Source organism: Leptosomus discolor, chromosome 5, assembly GCF_034619465.1.
Source record: "Leptosomus discolor isolate bLepDis1 chromosome 5, bLepDis1.hap2, whole genome shotgun sequence".
In the NCBI taxonomy this organism is placed as follows: domain Eukaryota; kingdom Metazoa; phylum Chordata; class Aves; order Leptosomiformes; family Leptosomidae; genus Leptosomus; species Leptosomus discolor.
Genome location: NC_141395.1, coordinates 47056779 through 47075829, shown reverse-complemented (window position 1 = coordinate 47075829; position 19051 = coordinate 47056779).

Genomic DNA, 19051 nt, shown 5'->3' with positions numbered 1-19051 from the left:
ATGAAGATATTGGGAATCTACTTTCTGTTTTCTTCTTCCATATTCATAGTTTGCATTACTTATTTTACAATGTGTTCAGGCACACATTGTACTTTTTTCTGTCTCTCCAAACCTTCCTCTAGTTCAAACAGCACTTAAAGCCAAGTCTCACAATTCAGTGTAGTCAGCACACAGCTGAAACAGAGGAGTGCAGGGAAGGCCTTCAGAATTTGCTCGGAATTTGTGCAAAATCATCACAGTCTTTGAAAAATTTCTTCTTCGGACTCACAGTGTCCATACAGTGTTCATAAAAACCCTAAGGTGGAATCAGCAAGCAGAATCAAATATGACCCAAAACAAAAAAGAGCCTTCTAATATAATTTCCTTATGTTAAGTTTTACACTAGTTTCACAAAAGTGTCTGAATAAAGTCACATGCTGGAAAATAACAGCATCTTCTGGCCACTATCAATGGGACTACTTTCAGAGGAAAGCCCTTAGCAAAGCAAGAGGGACAGCTATACTCTCTTAACTGTAGCAGTAGAGACAAAAAATAATTTCTTACTGTATTTCTTGGCACTTAGTTCTTTCTTCGCATTTATTGAAATAATTGCACTTGCAGTCCTTTCTCTATTTTTAATTTAGGTTGGTGATTAAAACATTGAGCAAAGATGAGGTGATTAAACATTTTAGCCTTTTAAGACATGTTGCTTCCACCACAAAACGAAAACATCTCTCATTAGGGTAAGTATGGTAAGGCTTATGTTTCATACTGCTGATTCTCACTCCCTAATCTTGGATGCATTATTATAGGCTTCTAAAAGGCTCCTTGATTTATTTTTTTGAGGGAGGTACGGCGTTGGGGGGAATTGGTTTGTTGGGATGGGGGTAGGGGGTGGGGGGTGGTGTTAGCAAATGCATCACACCCATTTGTTTGTTCTTAAAAGCTTACAGTTACACCACCAGACACTAAAAGTAGGATATTTCCTTTCGTATAGATACTGAAATGTTATGTCTGACTACAGCTTCGCCCTAAAAAGTTCTGGGTTAGCCAAATTTCTGCATGCACGCTCATAGATGACCTATAGTATCGTAACCCAGCCTCAAGGATAAAATTTGCATAGTGGTGTTAGAATATATTAATTGGAAGCCATCTTCTACAAATAGCTTTTGTTTTTACTATTGTTATTTCAATGTCAGAAGCAAAAGTGTCTATCCACATCCCAAGTCTCCTGGAGGAATATGTGCCTCCTTGAGAAAAGGAAATACAATGCCAAACTGAAAAAGTTGATGCATCATGAAGGACGTGGTCTTTCTGATGCTCTAGCACAGTGCACTCCAGAGGAAACTACAGTAGTGTTTTAGATCAGACCAAAAGTGCAGTTCTGAATGAATCTCATGGCTGTCCCCATTCACTATGCTTTGGTTCACAGCACAAAGTGGTCTAAGAGCACATTCAATACATATTTTTGGATGAAACTAAGCCAGATGTGCTCCAGGGCTGCACCTAATGCACTCCGACAGCTAACAGGTAGCTAACAGGTCCCAGACCCAGGCACAAACTAGCCCAAAGCAAACCTCCTCTGGCACGTGCCTGGTCCTCAGCACCAACAGATTTCCTCCACTGATCTGCTCATAGCAGCCTGTACTACCTGCTACTGTATGCACAGCTTCTGTGACCAGCACTAATTTTGCCATATGGAAGGCAGTTTATGTGAATGAAAATACAGCGATGGATTTCAGAGCAGATTAAGATCTCCTGGCGCAAACGGAAGTGATGTATGCTGAGCAGGTGGTTTGCTGAGAGGCAGGGCTTCAGCTGAAGCAAAGGGTCTTGGTAGATGTAGGGATGTACAGTAGATGTACGCTTCCACACAGGATGGTTGACTACATGCTGCTGCTTCCAATCAAATCTCTCACTTATTATGACAGACATCTGTGAACATGACTGAACAAAAGAAAAGACTCTACTGCAAATCAGTGCCCTAAGTTGTGAATGCCCATCACAGGAAAATACCTTTTAAAATACGTGGAAAGACTACTAGGAAAAAAATTACATGTATAACGACAAAGTAGCAGGCAATGGCATGTCTCTGGACAGTGATACAGGCCCTCCAGCATTTCTGGTTCGCCATTAGAGAGGGACAAGACAGACCTTTGTTTCTGGAAGCTCACGGGTTGTTTTTTTGCTTTGCTGTTCCAGTTAGGTCTAGTAAAAGACACCAGCTCTCCTTGCAAGCCTTGACTGGGTTGTAAACTTAGATCCGAGCTACAACAACAACAGGACAAACTCTGCATAGTGCAAATGTAATTTGCAGGGTCAGCATGAAACTGAGCCTGGCTCTTGGATGAAGAGAGAGCTATATATGTTGTGTCCCATCCACGGAGCTGCCAGCACCTGCTAAGAACCTTCAACACAAACTGAAGCCAAAGTGAGCTGAGGTCACGCTTCAGGCATGCCAGGATGGATGAAATCATTGTGTTCAGCGACCCTGGCTAAATGTAGTGGCAGTGCATACATATTGCAAAATCACAGTCCTCTCTCTGTCCATCCTCTGTTCCAGTTGTCCTTGGTCTCGCTTTATGGAGGATATGGAGGAAAGGTAGCCTTTTGGCTGCATGAAACAGCTGTAAGATTGATGTCTACGTTGTTAGGTTAGGTGCAGACTATGTATGCACGGCCAGAATTTAGCCCATTATATTTTCAAGATTTTCCAGAAGATGTTAAATATGTCTTAAAAGTCATCTTTGAAACAAATATGTGAAGTATATGCTATAACATGTATTCAGTTCTACTGACCTCCCTAATGGGAAGGCCAACATTGCAGAAATCTTTACTGAACAGAAGAATGACTTTGGCATGTCAGCTCTCCACCGCTGGATATGAGGCAAGAGAACATTTATTGTTTTCAGGTCTCTGAGATTTTTTAAAAGAAAATCTTGTATTTTTGGCAGCTGAAAATAAAAGCGTTCAATTCAGAATTGTTGTTTTTCGTACTCGTTCAAAGGATTAAATACAACATAAAAAGTAGTATAGTCCTGTCTGTACGTTAATGCCCATGAAGTACTCTAATTTTATCCTCCTCATCTTTATTCGTGGATAGATTTGTCATCTTTTGCTTCTTTGATCGTATTCACTGCACCACAAGAGGACACAGTGTGTGACATCCCTTCACTCCCTCATTTGGCTGTACACATCCAGGAATTGACACTGTAGCAGAAGGTCATCAGATCTATAAATTAGTATGATCTTTGTCTAGAAACTCATACTCTTTCACATTAGAGGGATAGCTTCCACTATCTAGTTCAGCATCCAGCACACCATAGAAGTAAATGCAGCTGTTTCGTTTTGGAGCCGGTAGATGGTTCCCATCATCAGAAGCAAAATGACAACTCTTTGCTTCCTGCTATCTGCTTGTCCCTTCTATGTGTCTCTCCTCTTTCCTATCCTTGACCTATCCATCCTGCCCATGGCTTATCACTACCCATGAAACTGGATGGGACTATTTTCAGTCATTCTCTGGAGAGGAGTCACCTTCCTAGTTTCAGCCTTGCGAGACTATTCACTTAAAGCTGAATCACTACTGGACAAAGAGATCCCTCCAGCTCTTCTCTCTCCTTCTGCACAATGCACACGGCAGAAGGATCTCTGTTGTCTTCTGCCAGTTAAAACAAAGGCTGTTCAGGAAGAATGAGCATTCCCATTGCCATCCTTCTCTCCCACACAAATGATGATCGTTCATAGCAATTTACAATAATACAGCTTTGGAAAATATATATTGGAGGAGAAAGTGTTGTTTTAAGAACCATGTGGAATTTTCAACATAAAACTAAAAAAAGCACAAGCAATTTTTAGTGGTAAAATATTTAAATCCCTGCATATTTGACAGATTATTCCCCATGAATGATAATGACTTGTTCTAAATGTCACCATAGCAGCTACGTATAAATATATACAGCCTAGTCTGACTTCAGAATACAGCAAAGTTTATCTTTATTACCTGGTACACCACCAAGAATAGAAATATTCCCTTCATATTCTTGAGAAAGGAGACCCAAGGTTTGCCTTTTTTTTTTTTTCCTTTCTTTTAAACAGTGAGAAAATTGCAATGCAAGCAAGCCAGAAAATGTTGGCAATTGCACATTGGATAGACTTGTGGGGTGAAATCTGAGAATCCCAGAGACAAAAAAGAAGGGTGTTGTCAGGAACAGAAACTTAGACTTGGTAGCCACCCTTCTAGAGATGTCAAAAAAAGCCATGAAAAAGAATTAGGTTGCCAAGGGATGAGTTGGAAAAGAGGAAAGGGAGCAATGGAAGAAGAGAGCCTTAAGAAATCACTGAGAGGCAGAGGAAAAGGATAAGCAGCGAAAGGAGCAGAGGAAGGGAAGTACTGGATGGTTGCAGAAGCATTAGGAATTCAGAGGTGGAAGCAATTCAGTTGTCCAAATGAGCGAGTGACCACAGAAGAGCAGTGATGGAGAAGCAGCAAGAGAAATCTGCTTGGAGAAGGTGGCAGTCACCTCAGTGAAAGCACTGCAGGAAAGTTGGTGCGGGGGAAGGCGTATGAAAGGGCAGTGAAGAGAAGGTGGGAAATGACAGAGCCCATGAGAGGGAGCCTCTCTGTCCACTTTGCATATGGTCATCCCCACCTCTGCCCCTCTGGCACGGGCTGGATGGAGAAGCAATGGCAGACTGCATGGCTGCTCAGGTAGCTGAGGGTCCTAATCATGTTCTACCACAGAGAAACTACATTTCTTTAGGCCCATCCTGAGGGGGAAAGAAACCTTTTCTCACATGCCTGTTGATCTTGTGCTGAGAGCAGGTCTGAACAAGCTCCTCCACTTTGGCTCCATCCATCCTCCACCGTCCAGCCGAAGGCATTTGAAGGTAGCACCTAAACGGGGAGTCAGGACTCTCTGGCTCCCACACAGTCAGCAGAACAAGAGACATTGCTTCAGGCAGCAATTCAGGGCTTCCAGCACAAGCTTCTTTTCTTGACTTCCCTCAGGAAGCCACTTTATCTCTCTTTGGCCTGTACAGGGCACCTAGAGTCCAGATGCTGTGGGGGCAGTGTTCCACCACCAAGTCTCCCAAGCCAGTTCCAGATTTCTTACACTGAAAGCAAAAGCTATAAGTGAAGAGAAGCTTAACCTACCAGGAATCTTTTTCCCTTTTTACTTTTTTGAATGGGTCATTTCCTAAACATTTTTCATTCAAATTAAAAACAGTGCGTACATCAATCACTTGTGAATTTGAAAATGCTTAAAATATGTGTGCAAAAGAATAGGAAGAACTGTAAAGCTAATGCAGGCACTCAGCAGTAAAGAATAAGAACAGAAGTTAAACGTGTTGTCCTTTAAAAGAAGCTAATGTTGTATGCACTGGTGCGGAAATACCATAGATTCTGTTTCAGTTAAATGGCTTCGTTGAAAAAGCCATAGCATGAAGAGCGAATGCTACTATTTATTGAAAGTGATAAATTATCCAAGGATTATCATTCATAAACATGAGACTCGATGTCTAGGAAAAAATATAGTAACTACCTTAGGAACATTTAAAAAACAAGCTGTTCTGTGAGTAGCTAACAGAGCCTGGTCACCCATATCTGTGTCTTATATCTTCTATATGTTACTACGGTATTAACCCTGTTCATCTCTCGCTTGACAATCCCGTTTGGCAAGAGAGAGCACAGCCCGAAGCCAGCCCACAGCTATGGGTTTACTGGTGAGCTGGCTGATACGTGGCCATGAGCGTTCATCGTGCATCCAGCTGTTGCCAGGCAGAAGCAAAGCTGGCTTTGTCAAACGGGGGCCAAGTTACCTGGAAGAACGAATATGTTTTTTCTTTTCCATCCAACCACAAATTTTCATGGCAGTTATTGGAACTTAATGACGTTTGGGAGTTCTCCTCCTCTCTCAAATGTGGTTGAAATTGGGTTGAATTTTTGTGGGGACAGGAGGGGGTAGGGGGGAAGAAAGAGGGAGTGAGAGGGAAAACAGGGCTAAAAATAACAACGTTTGGATTTTTCCAGGCCATTTATCCTGAAATATTAGAAAATGTAATGTGTAAAATAATACCTTTTTTTTCCACTAAAGACAGAGCAGCAGACATAAATTGATTAATTTTTATTTTGATCCGGTAATACGCTTTCATATACATCGACAGCTGCATTTTCAGAGTGTATACACTATGAGCTCTGTATTTTTCATCTTCCAAAAGGATGGACAACACACTAGGGAGATGTTTGGCCAGTGGCAGGGAGAGCAGTGTGTGGATTATTATGAAGATAAGCCCACAGCTGTGTGAGGAGCACATCAACAGAACCACATCTGTTTACATCAGCTGAGGATCTATCACTTATCTGTAGTACTATGTTTCCCAAGACAGCTTAACTGATTTGGACTTAATACTTGATTACATGGTTATTTTAAAAACTCTACAATGGTCCATAAGAGATACTTTACTGCCTTCGGTAGTCCTGTCTAATTTACACTCCGGGTCCCAAAGCCATTACTGATACTACGTATTAGCAAACTGAAGGGTCTGTTTTTAATAGTCTGTGCCATTGTGTTCACACTACTGACCAGTAAAGTTATTTGCAATTTTTGGAAGTTAGAAACATTTTTTTTAAAGAAATTTTGCTCAAAGGCTGGTGCACAGGCATAATTGACAGTGCCAGGGGTTGGAATGAAATTCAAGTCCTACATGCTAACGCCAAGACCAAGTTGCGGTAGGTTCAGGACAGCCCCCACTGCTTTTGGCATTCCGATGCCATGGCTAAATATCAATTATTATTATTGAGAACATTATCCTCCCTTGAGTTCGTATTTTCACACTAGTTTCAATTTGGCTTTCTGCATCTTAATTGCAAACCTGTCCTCTCTCTTCCATGCCTCTCTCTATGGCGTCTGATCAAATGCTACAGAGGTGCAAAGCACCAGATCAGCATGTGGTGGCTGAGATGCAGATGCATCTAGTGAAGGCTTTGCTGTTATCTGTGTTGTAATTTATAGTTTTCATCAAGTGTCACTCAAAGGAAATAGGTTTACACGCATACACATTTATGTCTGCCTTTCCTCTTACACACCCCCCTCCTTATTCCTTTACTTTCTTTTTCTGTCTCAGTATATCTCTACTGTTCTGTTGTTCTTGTTTCCTTACAGAACAGCACCATTTTATATGTTTAGATGTCTACAATGAAAAAAAAAAGCAGAAGAAAATGGATCGATGTAAACATCGGCTTTGCAGAGAACTGTAATGGGCAAATGGCCAAGGAAATTCTGCGGCAAAGTCAGCGCAGAAGCCAAAACTTTCAAATTTCACTGTTTCCAATGCACATCAGCCTAATGTTCATTCCATCAGAAAAAACACGGATAACTTAGAAATCTAATTACATTGACCTTCCAGGGGTGATTTTCACTTGCTGTCACTCCAAAGCGAGCAATACAAACGCTCAGAATACGATCTTAGTGCCCACAGTCCCTTGGTCTCATTTTTAAAAATTAACGGTAGTGCATTTGTCCATAGTCCAGATCTCAAGATGCCAAACTTTTTTTTCTTTTTTTGTCCCACAGGAATATTGGTGGATGCATGGATGGGACTGAGAGTTTTGTTCAAATCAGTTTTTTACATACACAGTTTCACGTTGAAAAATAATTGAGAATCAGCTGTACAGAGAATGAATAACTTTATTTATAGGGAAATTACTGTTTTGTCTGTTCTTGATTTATTACACATTCTGTTGCTTTCTGAATATACCATACGGGCTATCATACTCCAAATACACTTTGCAGACATCTACCAACACAATAATCAGTTGTGTTTACATGACAATCAGACTCAACTCATTCCTGTAAAGTCATCCCATTTTATGTATTTACACACAGACTTTCTCCCTGCTCTTTCCCCCAGCAGACCACATAAAACACAAGGAACAGTTCATAAATTCTGAAGTCAAATCTGCAAAAAAGTTGCAACGTGTCGGGATAAAGCTGCTGCTTAAACTAGGAGAATAACTGGTAGCTGGAAATAGGAGGTGGCCAACCATGGACCGACCCTGGAGGACGAGTTGGGATACCCTTTCCGTGTGTTTTAGCACCAGAAATGGGAGAGAAAACCGAACAGTGTCCCTCAGGCATCCCATGTCTCATTCCAAGCTGTGGACCAGACAAGGAAAAATGGACTCTTAAGAAATGGTGAAAGAGAACAAGCTGCCACTGCCTTTGTGTTTTTCCTAGGGGGTTAAAATCACTGCAGACAACTGTAAGGCTTGAATGTGCAGCCTCGGGAGCTGAAGCTCTGCTACCTGTATTCTAAACGTTGATCAGCTAGGTTTCAACACGTGGAAATCACGACTGCAACTCTTGCTCTGTGTGAACAGGTTTGCTCTTGCAAATCTTTCAAAGTCAGGAATTCTTGAACAGGGATTTTTCATGTAATTTGGATGAAACACCATTTGGATGCAAAATGGGATTGGAGAGGCAAAAGATGGGGGGAAAAAATTACTTTAGGTACAGACAGCATCCAAAACACTTAAAACTGCCTGTCCCTAATGCTGCCACAGTACTTGTGTGGCTGACGGGAAGGAATTGATGTTTTTACTATACAGCTCTACAGCAGCCTTATTTGATGACCTGAAAACGGTGGAAAACATGTCACCCCCTCAAACACTCCCCAGTCTACCTGGAAGGGCAAGCGATTTGACCCACAGAACAGCAGAGTACTAAAGAGCCGGTACCATCTGGAGGGCAAATGGTCCCCCTCGTTTGACGCACTAGGAAGAAAAATCAAACAGACAAAGATCACAGCGGTTCACAGGAGTATGAATTCAGTGAAAATCACCCTGAGGTTGAATTTAACTGGCAATCCTAAAGCCATTTTTTCAGGTCTAATAGTGACTCACCATGCTAAAAATCTGAATGCAACAGTACAGTAAAAAAAAAAAAAAAAAAAAAAATGCAGTAAGGGAAAGCATCACCAAAACCTCACAAGGAACTATCTGGCATGGAAGTGCTAAAATAAACACTTTGCCAAATACTTGTTGGCAAGGACAAATGTTGTTGTTTTCAGCCAAGTCTATAAAATGGAAAAAAAAAAATCACTCTAGGACCTATTATTTGTAGCTGTTTTCTCTGTAAACTTTGCCTGTGTGAAAAGTACAATGCACATTGTTTATTATCATTTTAAATAAGTGAAGTTTTGACTTTCTTCTACTCTGAAGTGATCCCGGCACATACCCTGCATCAGAAAGACTTCAGACAAGTAAGCATAAAGAGTTTAATAACAGAAACATCACAAAATTATAATTAATTTATGCAAAAAGCCATAATAAAAGCACCTTGTCAGATTGTAGTGTTGTGGTGAATATATTTTTTAAAAAAAACAATTAACACTCTTGCAGCAGATTCTCTTTTTTACGTGTTCTTTAAACGCTCTGATTTCAAACTTCAGAATGCCTTCCTATGTCAATGACAATCTTAATGGAGTCCAATTAGTTCCACGAGGCATTTTCTGATGCACAAGCCCCTGGCTTGATTGCGGTGAGTGGTGGGTATTTCCTGTGTTTAAATCCACATATGGATTGAGTAAGGCAGTGGCAGAGAGACTACTGTTTTCCTTCACTACATCTTCATTTCTTTTTCACAGGCTAAGCCTTTTTTGTTTTTCCTGGCTCTGTTGTCAAAACACTGACCAGAGTTTTGGCTCATGGTATTGGAATACAAGGCCAAAACAATCCTCTGGAAACCCATGCGGCAAAAGGTATTTTAAATCTATACATTCACCATTCAACCATGGGAGTAACCACGCCCACTGCCCCACTCTGTGGTTTAAAAACAACATGGGTTTGCCCCCAGAACAGTTTGATTTATTTGACGGGCTTTTTCAAGGTGGGTATATCAACATTTAAACTGTTCTGAGGCTTGGCTTCCTATGTCACATGTACAGCAAGTATTAAAACACATTCTAATCATTTTCTGCCTCTATTAAACTAGACAAGGTGAATGCATTGTGCATTCTGCGGGATTTCTTTGAAAACCTGTCAGTCTCTCCAAGGACAGACAGGCTACAGTGATTCTTTTTTTCCCCTCAAAAACATACAATCAGGACCTTTAAAATATTGTCTGCTACCTCTTTTTTTGGAAAATGCATCATTATAATAAATATGTAGAGCTACTTCCTGTTCCTGGTGTACAAAAGTCCAACGCAAAACAGTAAAAGATGACACACGTTAAGGACTTCTTCATAAAATGTAGCATAATGCACAAGTATCCTGCGACATTGCAAATTATTTTCCTACCTTGTCAGGTTCGTGGAGGGATTCTCTTTCTTCACGGGTGACTAGGAATACAACTGAAAAACTCAGCTGTGAAACTCAAATCAGGACAAGGCCAATTTTGCACACATAATCAGGAAAGTTATAGAGATGGTGTGTGGTAGATTAAATAATCTATCCAAACAGAATCTAACCGTTTAAGTACTAGGATGTAATTCCCCTGAACCAGAATTCCTGCACTATTTACCTCCAGCTTTTTTCATTCCATATTTTTGCATTGGCTACTGCTGAGCTGGGCCTCTTTCAGTACAGGTTGCATGGACGTGATCTACGGAACACTCACCTACGGAAATACAAGCATAGACATGCAACAATACCCCCAAATTTAGGGTAAAGACCTGCTTCTACCTTGACCCACCTATCAATGATCCATGTGACACTTGAACCAACTTTAAATATCCCACCTGGATTTACTCCTGAACTGCACAGCGGGAACCAAAAAGCAGGCCAGAAAGTGCCTTTTTGTCGTTAAAGAAAACATAAACTTCTCAGCCAAACTTGTTTCACTGTGCCTGCTGCAGAAAGCTTTAAGGGGGCTGGGGGGAAGAAATGTATTTGCTTGTGAATGTAGCAACACGTTTCTCTTTTACCTGCCCCAGGCCCGCGGCCCCCCTCCTCCCCCCCCCGAATCCATTTCCAGCCGGGGTGCGGCGGCCGCCGGCTCTCACCCCAAGCAGCGCCAAAGCCGTGAGCGCCGGGGGCGGGTCCCCCTCCCGACGGGCGGCCGCGGGTGGACCACGGCCCCCCCGTCCCGGAGACCTCCGCCGTCCCGGCCCCGCCACAGCCCCGGCCCCGGCGGCCCGTGGGGCACGCACCCACCTCCTCAGGCAGTCGCTGGCCGGCGGGTTTTTCCTCCTCCAACATGTTCCCGTCGGCCTCTGTCACGGAAACTGTAAAACCCCAACCCCGGGTTTCCAGTGGCTAAAGAGAGAGCGCTAAAAAAAAAAAAATATATATATATATATATATATATATATAAAAGGCGGTGGGGGGGTGTAACATGAAGCAACTTTTCAACAAACCCCATAAACCCGAGATGCGAGAGCTGGCGAGAAGGGGAAGGGGGAAGGGGGAAGGGAGGAGGAGAAGCTTGAAAGTATCAGCGCAAATAGCAAATAGCTTGGTTTTTGCTCCCAGACACCGTAACTTGTTTAACGATTAGTGATCTGTTTAAAGATTTGTCCTGGAAGTACTCGATATTGGGTTACAAAAGGTTACGTTAATTGCGTTAAGCCATAATGGCCCATGAAGGACTGCAAAGACTTAGAGAAAAACACGCAGAATTCTTCCTTAAAGAAATAAAACATTAAAAAATAATAAAATAAATAATAAACTAAAATAAATAATATTAAATGAAATTAAATTCAAAAATGAAATAGAAAATGAAATATAAAATAAAATAAAATAAAATAAAATAAAATAAAATAAAATAAAATAAAATAAAATAAAATAAAATAAAATAAAATAAAATAAAATAGTCGGAGCGCAGCACGGCGGCGGGGCGGGCCGGGGCTCCCGGAGGAGGCAGGCAGGGAGGGAGGCGGGGAGGGAGGCAGCTCCCCGGCCCCCGTGGGCTTCGGCCCCGGCCCCGAGTGCCCCCCCCCGATGCCCTCGCCCGCGCCCGGCACTGCCCCGCCGGGAGGGCGTGGGTCGGCCCTGGGCGCAGCCGCCTGCGTTACGGTGCGGAATTAAATGTGTCTTCTCATAATCTGTAGTCTCGCTCGCCGGGGCAGCGCAGACAAACAAAATTGTCATTCCAAATGAAAAGAAAACACTATTTCTTAGAAGTGTTTAGGAGGATGCACAGCGGGGCATATTTTCTTTCTTACTGGCAAGAGTTTGTAACTGGATCTCTTAACATTACTGAGAACATGAAAACATGAAACAAAAGTATTGATCCAAGAAGTCGCAGAAGAAAAGTATCCAAATACACACTGGTTTGGAATTTTATTTTGAGGTTACATCAGATGTTTACAGGGGAAAGTAGAAGCTTGCGATGTAGCCCTTGCGTGCCCCATTCAAGCGTACGTGGAGGAAAGCGTTACTCGTGTTGTTAAATTTACATTATGTTCACTTCAATTGCATCAGCTGCTAGACAGATCTAGGAATAATGGCACTGAAGAGGGAAATAGCAATCATCTTCAGAAGACTGCGGCATAATGGAGGGACTTAATTAATTTAACCTTGCAGTCTTCCATAATGGCTGCACTTTATCATTTCCACAGATGGAGCTTGAAGGAATTAACAGTGTTGTTTATCCCAGCAGACATCTCGGACTGTGGTTAGCCGATGGCAGGTCTCCCACTTACAGATGCAGTTCTTCACTTGAGGGAAACCAACTCGAGCCCTGGCAATAGCCGTCGAAACTTGCTAGTGCTGGGGGGGGGGGGGGGGGGGGGGGGGGCGGCGATATTGGAAAACTGAGAAAATGCACAGTATGTGTCCCTTTACGGTCTCATGGAGTGGCGCTGGAAAAAAAAGATAGAGTGTTTCCTTGCTTACCACAGCCAAGACTTTCCCAATACCATTTCAGTTTCTCTTCCTTTATTTTCCCCTTCACTATAGTTTTTTTCTTAACAGCATATCCTGATGATCTAATTTTTTTCCCTTTAAAAATGCAGTACGTGTCTGTTTCGAGATTCGCAAAATTCCACCCAACCCTTCTTTTAGATGATTTGCAGTGTTTACAGACTTTTTATGCTTGGGAAACCCGAGTAGGCTCAAGGTAAGCACCCCTCCACACACAAAACACAGGAAAAGCCGGATTATTTGCCCAAGCTGATTGTTTATTATTGCAGGAAATAACGCGTTTGCCACGCTCTCAGGTTCTAGGGTACACACGCACGCACCCACCCAAGTCACCCGTGGGTGTCAGACCGCAGTTGGGAAAGGAGAAATCTGCCGCTTTGCGGCTTCGGACTGCGGGAGAATAAACCCCTTCGTGATACTAACCCAGGAATGAACGGCAGTGATTAAGTTCTCCCCACTTTTACCTGCACAGCTGGAGATTAAAGAGTGTCGCTCGGCCGCCGTGAGCCGCGCGTTTGTTACCCCGAGCAGCCGGACCTGCGGCGATAGCCGTGGAAGTGAAGCAACGCATCACACCGGCACATTTTCGGCACGATTCTCTCTCCCCATTCTTGTGCAAAGAGAAACGTTTGTCGGAGATGAGGATAGTTCTGCTTTCCGCGTGCAGCAGCTGTGCGAGATAGATCTTAAACAATAGCGCCTTTTTTTAAAAAAAAAAAAAAAAAAAAAAAGAACTTTTATTGGCACCTGGGGTTTACTGTTGCTGTTGTTTGGGGTGGTGGGTTGTTTTGGTTTTGTTTTTTTGGGGGGGTTATTTTTTGCTCACTTCTGAGTACCTGGCAAGCAAAACTCCCATCCTTGAACTTAGACCTTGTCCCTGCCCCAAGTGATAACTTGATCCCGTTCTTACACCCTGACACAGAAAGCCTCTTTTCTGTCCCTCCTCTGTACGGAGCGCGACAGAAACCAGCGCACGCGGGGAAGAATGCGGGGCTGCCGCTAAAACCGGTGCCACTAGTAAGCGGTAAAGGTGAATGGCAGCCCAGGAGCCACCTGGGCTGCTCGTGCCGTGACATTTTCGGGAGGCGGCTTTGGATCCAAACCTCGATTTGTTAAGCCGGCAGGTATCTCTACCCTCCCCGACACTGGGTATCTCCACGATAGGAAACCGTCGGGGGAGCTGTCACTGCTTTCGTTGGCGGAAGCACGGCGGGGAGAAGCGCCGGGCCACTACGACAGTGAGAATGCTGTGATTTGGGCCGATGACGTGCGCCATGACGCTGAACTAGCTAATGGGCAGCTAACGATGTCGCTTCGCCAAACAAAGGGGAGTCACGGGTTTGAAGTCCTAGTCGTTGGCCACCTGGAAATAGCCTTGTATATCTATGGGTATATAATCCGGGGAGGGGGAAAAAGTGGAATATCAGGAGGAATCAGCACAGAAAGCAGCTGAGAGGAATTCAGGCTGCGAACGGCACGTAGCTGAAATCTGGGCGTGGGGCAAAGCGTGAGGTGCAGCAACCCTGACTGTGCTGCACGGAAATCTGTTAAACAGCCGAAAACGGGGGGGGGGGAAGAAAGGAAAAAAAAAAAAAAGAAAGAAAGAAAAAAGAAAGAAAAAGCAAGAAAGAAAAAGCGAGGAAAAAGGAAGAAAAAATGAGATAAAGGAAAAAAAGAAGAAAGAAAAAAAGAAAGAAAAAAAAAAGAAGAAAGAAAGAGCACACGCCACCACCACGGACAGAGGATGATCGCGCTCTGCTAAGGCCGTGGCGGGGACGTGCCGCACTGCGAACCCCGCCCATGCGAACGCGGCGCCCTCCTCTGCTCTGCGCTCACGTACCCCCCGTGGCAGTGATTTCACCGAAAATAAAATTACTTTAAAACCCGCAAACTGCCACTACCAGAAAGCCAGAGTCCAAATCCCAGCGGGAAGTCCGCACGCGGCGGGATGCCCCCCTCCCCTCGGAGGTGCGGGAGAGCCGCGGCCGCGGAGGTCCGCTCTGCCTCCCGCGCCCCGCTGTGGGCGGGAGGAGAGCGGCCACCCCCCGCTCCGTGCTGGGCCCGCGCCGCGGCCGCTGCTCCCCTCGGGTCGCGGGGATCTGCCCAGGGATCCAGCTGGTGCCGGCGCCCTTAGGAGGGGAAAGGAGACGGGAGGGGAAAGGAGACGGGAGGGGGGGACCAGGGAAGATGGTGGCGGCGGTGAAGTAGGAGATGAGGAAGGCTGCCAAGGCAGCTGCTTTAGGGTAGGACCTGGGCTGTACTCGTCCTCCTCCGCCAGGCACCGGGGGACAGCGCTGGTGCGCGGAGGCGGCAGCATCCCCCCTCCGCCTTGCGCCTCCCCAGGCGGAGACCTGCGGAGGCCAAACCTTCCCGCCGCAGAGCTCACCTGCTGCCGAGACACCAGGGACCCAGAGAGGGCTCTGGTGCGACCCTCGGTCGTGTCCCCCTTGCGCTCCCCTGGGCTCCATCCACCCCCGGGGCAGGGTTGGTTCGGCCGCAGGCATGGCGCGGAGCGGCCGCGGCTGGGGCGGGCAGGGGGGCTGCAAACCTCTTCTCCGGCGGATGGGCTCCGCTTGGAACGGGGAGGTCATATAAACCTTCAAATCTCCTACAAAGATTAATAAAAACATACGAAATCCTAGACAGTCCATAGCAACCGATTTTTATCTACCGTTTTACGCGTTTCATTATCCACCTAAGTATAACGACCCCGAGATTTAATGGAGTTTGTGGAGACCACAGGCGGTTTTGGCTTCCCTTAGCCTTTTCATTCTAGCGCTGGCAATGGGCTGGCTTCAGCCTTCTCTCAACGGCTGAATATATCTGATGGTTAAGATCAAGGAGGGAGGAAAAAAAAACTCTTCCAACCTACTTGGGGAACCTCAGGCGCTTCAAACCCCGCTTTTCTGGGCACCACCCCGGGCGCTTAGCTCGCTGTCACCGTTACGGACAGTTTCTCTGGAAGCTAGAGCCCCTGGCCAGGCTTGGGGGAAGGCGGGGGTTGGCTTTAATCAGCATTGTCAGAAAACCAGGATCAGGTGTGGATATGTTTCAGGCCGTGTTTACATCAATCAGTATTTTCGTTACCATCTTGTCAACGGTTTAAATTCAAAGCGTATGCTAAAGCCGCAGAAACTAAGCGGTAGAAGGGAGAGAGTTATTTTTAGAAAAATACTGTTAAACAAGTTGGCATGTCTGAAACATTTAAGATTGTACTAGAGGCTAAGATTTTTTTTCCTGATCTTTTTCGCCAACGAGATGGCTCGATACGGTGTGTGAGGACGGTCCACCACTGTGGCCTGCCAATGCAGAGGGGAACACGGTCCCCTCCTGGGCATTTCCCTGGCAGCCGAAGTCAGGCGCAGCCATAACCCGCCGTTTGCCCCAGCGCCGGCAGCGTTGGGGGGTCTTGCGGGTCGGGGTATCAGCGCCAGCATTTGCGCGCCCCGCTTAGCGCCCCGTCTGCCGCTCCCAGGGGACCCGCGCCACCCCTGGTGCTGCGGGTAAAGGTGGGTGTGTGTGGCGGGGGGAAGCCCGCGGCCACTCTGCGGGCTTTGCGCGAGTTTGCAGGAGGCAGCCGATGCCAGGCGCGGAGAGCCGGCTCAGCCACCCCATCGCCGCACTCGGGAAGCTGAATCCACCGACAGAGAAGCGCTCCCACCTGTGCTGTATTTTTATCTGAGCTGTTTGCGGGGCGCGGGCGTCCTGCGTGCGCCTCTCCGGCATCCCCGGCTCACTTTTCACAGCAAATAGGCCATCAATTTCTGAGCCTTGCTGTTACATTCCGGCTTTCCCAGTGATGCTTCCTGCACACGGAGCCCCCCCGCCCTCACCTCTGTCCCAGTTCGCATTTAAACACGGCCCGACAGATCTGAATTTCTGTCGAAAGTGTAATTTCGAAACATACGCACGCATTTGTCTCTTCGCGCTCGGCCGCACGTCGAAATCCCTCTCGGAGGAGCGCCCTAACGTTTTAGGTGACCCAGAAGAGTGCCGAATTTTTGGCTTGCTTACATCTTTCAGCATGCGAGCCAGAACAAGACCTCTTAAAACACGGACTAATGCCTGCGAAGACCATGTCTGTAACTTCAAAGCCCTATTAGCTGTGCTCAGGCGCTGCAAACAGCCACAGGCATCAGAGACGTCAGCTGCTCGTGTTTAGGACGTTTTTCAGCAGGAGCAGTGACTCAATCTTCAGAAGATTTTTTTATTATTATTACTTTTTTTCCTGCCCATTTGATCTCCTAGTTTTCTCTCTTGGCCGTAGGAAACCACTCGGGTGATGTAGTGTTGAAGGAGCACCCCAAGGTGCTACAGGAGGTCCCCTCTGCGAGACAACAGCGCCGGCCCAGGGTGGGTGGTAGGGTAGGATGCCACGCATACACCTGGTTCTGCACCTCGCTCTCTGCCCACCCCAAAACCTCGCCGCGGGGGGAGGAGGAGGCGGCGGAGCCTGGGGGTGGGTCCCTGCCACCTCCTTCGGAGCATCACTCCGGCCCCGTGTCCCCCGTGGGACCTCAAGCCCTGGGAAGTCCCGTCAAAGCAGCCAGGGATGGGAGTATCCAAAACCCAGGAGAGCGGTCCGGGCTCAGCATCCCCACCCGCCGGGCCCGCGGAAGCGGCTGCGCGGCTGTTGAGTGGGGCGGGCGGCGAACGCGGCTCGGCCGGCGGGCACCACTCGTCCCTCCTCCCTGCTTTGTTCCTAGCATGTTTGCACAGTCGGATTTGATCGCGGGATAATATTTACTTAAAATTCGCCGTTTCATTAAGTTTCTTGACAATAAATTCTCTTTCTGGAGTATTTCCAGACGTGCGCTCGGAAGAGGCCTGAACAAACGCAGAGAAGGGAATCTTAAATTCAAGCATTTTCCCCCAGATACCTAAGGATGGGGGTTTTTCCTGTGAACCTGTCAGCAATGTCTTGCAATGCCTTCATATCCTTTTGTTGATTAAAGGAATACTATTCTTTCATTTTCTCATCACTGCAATAAATATTTGTCTTGTGAGTTACTATTTTCTTCGAAGGCATTTCAACATCCTGCTACAAACACAATTTTATCGAATATACCAAGTAATTTTCTTTATTGATCTTCATGAGGATATAGCAATGACAGATAAGCAACCCTTACATTGTCAACAAAATGATTGAATTACATGGATCAGCCTCTCGGACTGCTAAGAGTTAAAGCGAGCTTCAATGTTCCAAGGAAAATGAGGAATGTTAAATGTATACACGTTTCCCAGGATCTCAAAATAAGACACCTTTGATTAAACTCCTATATCTGATACGCTCTAGTTGCAATAGTGACTTTGCGCTTAACTAATTCCATGAGTGGTCTGATGCAAAATTGATGCACAAGTCCACATTTGCAGAATATGACCTTAAACAAGTGGATTGTCACTTGGAATGGCTCAGCCTCCCATTAATACCTGTGTTAAGTACACAGGCTTCTGGTTTCAGGCCCTTCCTGCTGAATAGCCTTGTCTACAATTGTAGAGAGACCAATGCTAAGGATATTATTCCATTTCACATGGAGTATTCAGTTTGAAGATCTTAATGAACAAAGGCACAATAAAAATTGCCAGAGAGTTTAAAGTATAAAATAGGATTTAATTGATAATCTACTTTATAATCTGGGTCTAGCCAGTTATTTCATACAGGCAACTTCTGTAAACCCCTGTCTTCATGCACAGCTCTGTGAGTAGTTTCATTAAAGTTACAAACACAAGTGTTTACAGTGTTGGATCTTAGAAAGCGTTAGAGATGAATTTACAGATACTGAAAAAAAGTGCTCAAAATTCATTGGAAGCCAGAGAGACTTCTACCACTGACCCTGGGAGCTGTGGGACGCTTCTGTCTGCAGTGACACAATTACCAGCCCACGAAGCTGGAAGATTATCTTTTTATCTGCTCCACATGGTGTGAAGTTGCTGCTTTTCCCACCTCCCTCCATCTGCATCAGTTTTAGACAACTCCCTATCAAAAATATATTGACAAACTAATGGAGTATTAGGGGTGGAAATGAGCAGCACAGCAGAGGGAGAAATATTTAGTTTTATTTTCTAAATCAGCATATCATGTGGAAGATAACAACAAACCTTGGAGGTATTGAAAACATAAGCACTGCAGATGAAAATGGTTTCTTTTGGGGAGCGAAAGAAAACATAACCAAGAGTTAGAAGATTAAACAGATCTACTTTTGAGTGGAT